Source organism: Columba livia, chromosome 4 (genome assembly GCF_036013475.1).
Source record: "Columba livia isolate bColLiv1 breed racing homer chromosome 4, bColLiv1.pat.W.v2, whole genome shotgun sequence".
In the NCBI taxonomy this organism is placed as follows: domain Eukaryota; kingdom Metazoa; phylum Chordata; class Aves; order Columbiformes; family Columbidae; genus Columba; species Columba livia.
The window spans coordinates 3860965-3868224 of record NC_088605.1 but is presented as its reverse complement, the minus strand read 5'-3'; the positions used below and the strand labels follow the sequence as shown (position 1 = coordinate 3868224).

Here is a 7260-nt window from a genome sequence, read left to right as displayed (position 1 = left end):
GAAAGAATAAAATAATAAAGCAAGTATAAAACTAACTAGGAGGATATTGAGGGCAATAATTCCCTCCCTTATTCAAAAGATCTATTAACTGACTGTCTTTTAAGTAGAGTGAGACTGCAGTAATATTGCAGCAAAGCATAGAGTTTCTCATGAATATTTGTTTGGATCATAAAGAAACTATAAGACAACTCATTTTTTCTTTGAATCAAGGCAGCAGTTTGGAGCACTGTGTATATTAGTGAAAAAATCTATGTTCTTGAAAATTCTAAATTGGTAAATTTCTAAGGCCATATTTGCTTGATGAGTTTAGAATGCAATGTAATTATTGATTATATTCACTAAGAATATATAACTGAATGTTTTTCAAAACAAACTGAAGGTTTACAAAATTATCACTTTCTTCCCCAAAAATTCCTCATCAGTCATGCACTTCCTGCTACAATCAAAAATACATTAAATTTCTTCTTCATTAAGGTAGAGCCCACATTGTGTCTTCACAGTATCACAGTATGTTTGGGATTGGAAGGGACCTCGAAAGATCATCTAGTCCAATCCCCCTGCTGGAGCAGGAACGCCTAGGTGAGGTCGCACAGGAACATGTCCAGGCGGGTTTGAATGTCTGCAGAGAAGGAGACTCCACAACCTCCCTGTGCAGCCTGGTCCAGGCTCTGTCACCCTCATTGAAAAGAAGTTTCTTCTCAAATTTAAGTGGAACCTCTTGTGTTCCAGCTTGATCCCATCACACCTTGTCCTATCATTGTTTGCCACCGAGAAGAGCCTGGCTCCATCCTCATAGCACTCACCCTTTATATATTTACAAACATTAATAAGGTCCCCCCTCAGTCTCCTCTTCTCCAAACTAAAGAGACCCAGCTCCCTCAGCCTTTCTTCATAATGGAGGTGCTCCACTCCCTTAATCATGTTTGTTGCCCTACACTGGACCCTCTCCAGCAGTTCCCTGTCTTTCAGAAAGCCCCATCATGGTCAGGCCTTATTCTTCATCTAGCACTAATTGCCATTCATGAGCAAAAAAGCAATAAAGGAGAAGCTTGATTTAATCATCTTTCAGGAGTGTGAGTGTAAAGAATAACTCTGGGAATCCTAAGGAAATATCTTGATGAGAGATTTTTCTCACATCCTACATGAAGAAGTCTCACATATTGGAAAAGAAAATGTTGATGAGATTGATGGTTCCCTGTTAGCAGCAATATATCCAAAACTACCAAGTATATCAACTTGTCATTCCCTTCCCCCGCTTCTAGGTTTGGCTTCTTAAGCCCCTCATTGGAGGAGTTAATGTCTACAGATGAAAAGAGATAAAGATTCAGGTGTTGGGAAAAGCTTTTCTCCAAGAACTTGACTAGTTCTTCCTTAAAACTGAGTTTTAGAAGACCAATCAGCATGGGTGGACTCCAGGCAGGAGGCTGTCTGTTGAGTATGGTTTGTATCTGGTAAGGATATGGAAATCCAGCCACCAACAGGTGTGCTCAGCACCTTCTTCTATCCAAAGATCCATGGCAACTTCAAGCCAGCAGTAACGGGGCTTTCTTCCTCTTGTACTATTTGACTTTTTCAACATTTCAGTTATGGTCACAACTTCAAAGGACATGCAACCCCCCCTCAGTTTCTACCTAAAGAGTAATGGGAGTGCTTCAGGGGTGAGACTCAGCCTTAAAAACCCAAATAGCCAAACGAGGTGAGGAACACAGGCTGACCCTTCCCTGACTGTATGGTCTGTAGAGCCTACAGTGCTCACTCAAAATGCTGAAGCTGGACTTTTGAAGGGGAAAATAGAGAGCTTCAACCAGGAAAAGGTCCTGGAGATGCAGGCTGTAGGAAGATGTAAAAGTTGGCAAGTGTCACACATCTAAAAAAGAAAAACAGGTTACTTGTCAGTGTGCTTCTTGCACTTGGAACATGTTTAATTTTCCACCACTGAACTGAATCGTAAAGAAATTGCTGAATTTGCCTGAGGAGAGTTGTGCGTATATAGGGAAAAAAAGATGTTATTTTCTGATTAAATAGGTGTTTTTGTCTATGCTGAAGAAATGAAAGACTGAAATTACAGCATGAGACAGTCTAAAGCTTCGGAAATCAGATAAACTATTAAAATTATTAGGTGGACTTTCAAAAGTTATTTTGTAGAAAGTAGACAGGTAAAAATAAAAAGAAGCAAGAGGTCAGACTTGTTGGGTAAGAACAAACTAGTCACAAGTCTGTGTCAGCCCTCACTTTTAGATCTGATGAACAGTTTATTAATAGCAATGCCAATAAACACTGAGCGGCCCAAGGGTCACCAGAAAAGAATCTTCATTTGGGAGAAACGAAGTTTAGTGCTTGGATACCAGGGCTTTTTTTGAGGTGAAATGATGCCATTATACCTGAGGCTGTGCAGCTCTTGAATTTATTAATCTTCCTTTGCTATTTCTGTATACAAGCACTTAGGAGAATTAAAGGTGTTATTTCTTGTGATAACCTGTAAGCCTGTGGATATATCTGACTTAATTGTACCTGCGTATTGCCTAAATATTTCCTAGGATGTAGAGACTTTGAAAAGCCTTAATAAAAGAAACCAAAGCCTCCAGTGAGTCACAGCTGATTAGTCATAGGTGGGATTGGCTTCTAAGGGTTGACTGCCCTCTCGCAGACCTGCTCTTCAAACTCCTCAGCAGTTGTCATCCTTTCTCCCACGCTGCCCTCAAGAGTGGGAAGAACTCAGTAAATATCCACATAGTCACCTTGCTAGCCTCTAAATTCAGTTCTCAAAATGCCTTGAGAAGAAGGAAAAAACTCTATGGGGTGAGTCTGTTGCTGCGTTATAATTGTTATATTTTATTACAACAAAAGCATAAGTTTTCTTATACTGTTGCTGTTGATTATTTTGCAACATATTCTGTTTTGTCTTCTGTGAGCTTTCCAGAACAAAGACAATAATACAAATGCAAGTTTATATATTGCCCAGCAGAATGGTTTCTAAGCTCCATATTAGACAAATAGCACCATAATAGCATGCCACTGTTAAGTTGTGAGCATATGTGAGGAGTATATACTTTAATTAAATCTGGATTACATATGGGAGCTGTATCAAATCTTGCAGTAGATGAAGAATAACCCCTTTCCCCCTGATAATGGTCTAGGCAGCTGTTTGGAATTGAGCAAAGAATTCTGAATTCAAATAATTGTTCAAAATAACATCATTAGTTCAAAAACCATCTGCACATACTACAAGAAAGAAGGTTTTGCCGGTGTTGTCAGCTGTGACCAGTAAGATTGGAAGAGAGGCAGCTGGGCCACTGAGACAAATAAACATTTTTCACAGTATCTTCAAATAAGACTGTTCCTCCTTATATTTCCTTCTAAGTTTAAAATTAAGAATGTTTACCTTTACCAAGGTACCTAACCTTTGATATGGGTAGAGCTCCTTTCAACTGCAGGATCAGGTAAATTACTCGGGCATAAGTTGGGCATCTAGTTTGGTTAAACATATTAACATTCTTTTTAAGAAATTAGACTGCTCACACAGAAATGGTGTCCTCAGTTCCTATAAAAAATAACTTATTAATACCAAAAACACATGGCCATATGTACTTTCCCAATTATGCTACTGCTACATCCCCACCAAGGAGACCAAGGATTCTCTTAATGACACTCTCCAATAATAATCCAGCTCTTCCAATATACTGAGTCTTTCTGAGCTCTGCCTTGGCCATACACTCAGAAAAAAAAGCCATGTTGTTGAGATTTAAACAAAAAAACAATTGAGAAGGTATACAGCAAATGCCATTGCCTCTGAAAGAGGTTTCTTCAGTATCAGATGTATAAAATTAAATTAAAAATTAGAGAAAACCATAACATTTCAAGGACTAAAAGTGTTTTCAAGTGGCAATGTAGTTGACAATAGAGGTATTATTCCTTAATTACAGCAAATTATGAGAGAAATAGACAAAAATTCATGACAGAGCCATCTTAAAAAAATCTGTGTTAAGAGGACCCTAAAGGCAGTGTTAACACACTTATTTAGTATATACTGATCACAGTCATGATTCCTAACAGCATTAGAGGGTGCTAATCCCCAAGACAAAGGGTTCTGAAAAATGAAAATATATTAATAACTAAAGGCCAATCACCACCAGATAGTGTTGCAAATAGTCGCATATATACTTTCTAGTAACTTGGCAAAAACATGCCCCATTAACTGTTGCAAAGAGGGATTATATTGCTCTCCAGCTGCTCAGAAAATGACGATCTTACAGCTCACTGTGCAACATGCCAAGAAAAAAATCAGAAGCTGTTGGCTGTGTTGTTTTTGACTTATTAACATATGAATGTCTCTCCTGGGTGTTAGACGGGAAAGTTTTTGACCAGTACATAACCAACGTCAGTGAAAATGCCTATCAAAATGTTATAACTGATTGAGAATGGTGAGGGGAGTGTCCACAGGTATTACATCTCAGAACTGGGTTCAAACATGGAGACCCAGTGCCACTATTTTTCCACCTGGCAATTGATCTGCAATCTTTAACAAGAAAATGGTAGCAGTGGCTATTGGTAAGGAAAACTGATTATTGAATTTTATTGAGCAAATCACTTGAAGGTTTGAATGACATCATTACAACTGTTGAGTCTTCTTGCTACTTGACTGACCAAGACCCATGTTAAAAGAGCTACAGGTTAATAAGCCCATTCACAAGTGATTTTTAACCAATGACTCTGAGGCCTAGGAGGTAGGCACTGAAGGTTTGAATGTGAACCAGACAGGTACTTTTGAAATTACTGGGAAAGTTTTTGCTGTTTCATGTGTTCACAAGCTTAAGACTCATCTAAATGATCATTCAGATGCAAGAGACACTTCTCTCATCAGTAATTAAAAAGCAGTAAAGACACTATTTCCTTACTTGAATACAAAACAGTCCTCCATATGCCAGTACTAAGAGATGGAGAGCTGAGCGTGACAAAACCTCCTAAATTTACTCTTAATGTGAAAGCTGCCTGCCACGTGCTCCAGCCCGTTCTGGTGACACTATGATCCACTAGACTTCTTAGGGGAGAAACAAGATTCCAGAAAGACATAGAGAAGCTATTTCTGACTGCTGGAGACATAGAGAAGGAGAGATGTGATATTTCTGGACTCAAAGCACTAGTAGAAACCTCCAGACCACCACTGTGTTTTAGCAGTTCTTTTGATTTAAACCAGTTTTCCCAGTGCCTGAAAATAAACAAATAGTTCATTCGAACAACAACCTGAAGATAAAGCTGCAAAATGGGACATTTTGAAAATTGTCCAATTAGCATTGACCGGACTATGAATCACAGCAGGATACGCAAGTTCAAGCTGTTGATAGCTGTTGAACTTTAGGTAACGTATATCCCACCAGGGATTTTTGGAGTTGGAGTAAGGACAATGCTAAAGTGATTCATAGACAGTAACTTTCATGTCTGGCATATTTTAGGCATCCACCCAGCTGTGAAGGATGCCTGTATTAAAACAACAACAATCTGTTCACCAAAAACTCAAGAAATACACATGGGCAGACTATCAAAACCCTCATCTCAAGGGTGAACACAAAGAACTCAAAGTCTGTCTTGATATTTGCAAAGGAAAAACTAATTCAGTTGATGAGCTTTGCTGTCTATTTTGAGAGAAAACCTACAGCGGTCAGGGATGCAGCTGCAGAGTTTGGAAACACAGTATTTTGAAAGAACAAGTGACATTAAGCAAAGGCCATCAAGATCACCACCAAGGTCAAGTATTATTTGCTTTCCTATCACAGTTAGAAACAGTATGTAACTAACCACCGGTCTTCAATGACACAAAGTATTTCAGGAAAAAAAAGGCAAAGCTGGGTCAAGATTTTAAACAAACTTTTTGGGTAAAGCTCAAAATTCCGCTGGGCAAGGCTAAAAGCAAATCAATCTTACTTCACAGCTATCTTTGATTTGTGCAAGAGAAAATGCTTCACTAAGGATGCCCAGAGGTTCTTTCCAATCTGATATTTTAATTATATCTATGAAACATGATGTCATGGAGAGGGAATATAGACATTAAAACAAAATTGCTTTAGTTTCACAGTTATTACCTGATTCCACTGTAAGTCACTTTTAAGACTTTTATCATCTTAATTTCTCATATTTCTAAGTGTATTCTTAGCTGAATTTTCCCGGTTTTATTTTGCTTCATTTTGGATTTTAGCACATCCTTATTATCTTTTTATTGTTTTCTTAATTGCTGTTTATACTTTTAGCCTTAGTGTCATCTCAATTTTGTTTTCTTTGAGACTTAATGAAATTTAGTGAGTTAATCTTGGGGTTTTTTTTATGTTTCAAGTTAGTAAAAAAGATTAGATCATTAGACAACATTATTGATTCCTTACACAGCTACACAGCTAAAATGCAACTATGAAGAAGCAAACCCAGGAATACTGTCACAGCTGAAAGGAATGTTGAACTGCATCTGGATGTTGACAACTGATTTTTTTGGTAGAAATAAGCTGCTTTTGTTTTTAAGAAACAAAAGGAAAGGGTCAAGCAAAAAAAGCAAGACATTGACTTCTGCAGTTGATGGTTCCTTCTTACTCAGGAGGGTTTTGCATCCATCTATTTTAATTTTCCAACTTTTATACAGATTTCCTTTATGTGACATGGCTCTTCTCTCCCCCAACAGTTTTCCCAGAAAGGAAGGGCCCAGACCTATCAGGATTTTTTCACAAAGTTTCTTTGTGTCAGTTTAAAACAGGAGCATTTTGAGACTGGATTTTACAGTTTTGCTTCCTTTAAACTGTTTTATTTTCTCTGAATGAGAGTTATGGTAAGAAAAGAAAAAAGAGAACCCAGAATTTATGTTCAAGAATAGCAAAAGAGACATGAAGAGAATCCTTCAAATTCCTTTTAAACTGGCCTATGGCACAAGAGAATTAACCAGAGCTGGAAATACAAGCCATATATCTCCATATATGAGATCCAGCAGTCAGCTTCATTCTGTTTCTGTCTCTCATTTAAAATGTAAGCCCCAAAGACAGTTTACCTGAACAAAGGAAAAGATCAATAAATAACAGCAATGAGACTGGATGGATACTCAAAGAAGCCTTGAAATCATTAGTATTTCTTTTCCATTACTTTGGCTACGGACAACCTGGAGGGAACTTGCCTAGATCAATATCCATGAAAGTAATAGTAGTTTTGAGCTGTTGGAGTCTTGTTCTGGAATTGCCTCTTATTTCTTTCAATTACTGAAGTTTGTAAGCCCACACAAATAGGACAATT

The 7260-nt window shown here is 37.9% G+C and overlaps 1 long non-coding RNA gene across 2 annotated transcripts in view; it reads left to right on the top strand.

Annotated features, from left to right (window-relative positions):
* Positions 1-2615: 2615 nt before the first annotated feature.
* Positions 2616-7260, top strand: part of LOC110361648 (uncharacterized) — an 11041-nt gene continuing 6396 nt past the window's right edge. For both annotated transcript variants that reach the window (XR_002418382.2, XR_010472023.1), the window contains exon 1: positions 2616-2799. This is a non-coding gene — a long non-coding RNA (uncharacterized LOC110361648). The remainder of the gene's footprint in view (positions 2800-7260) is intronic.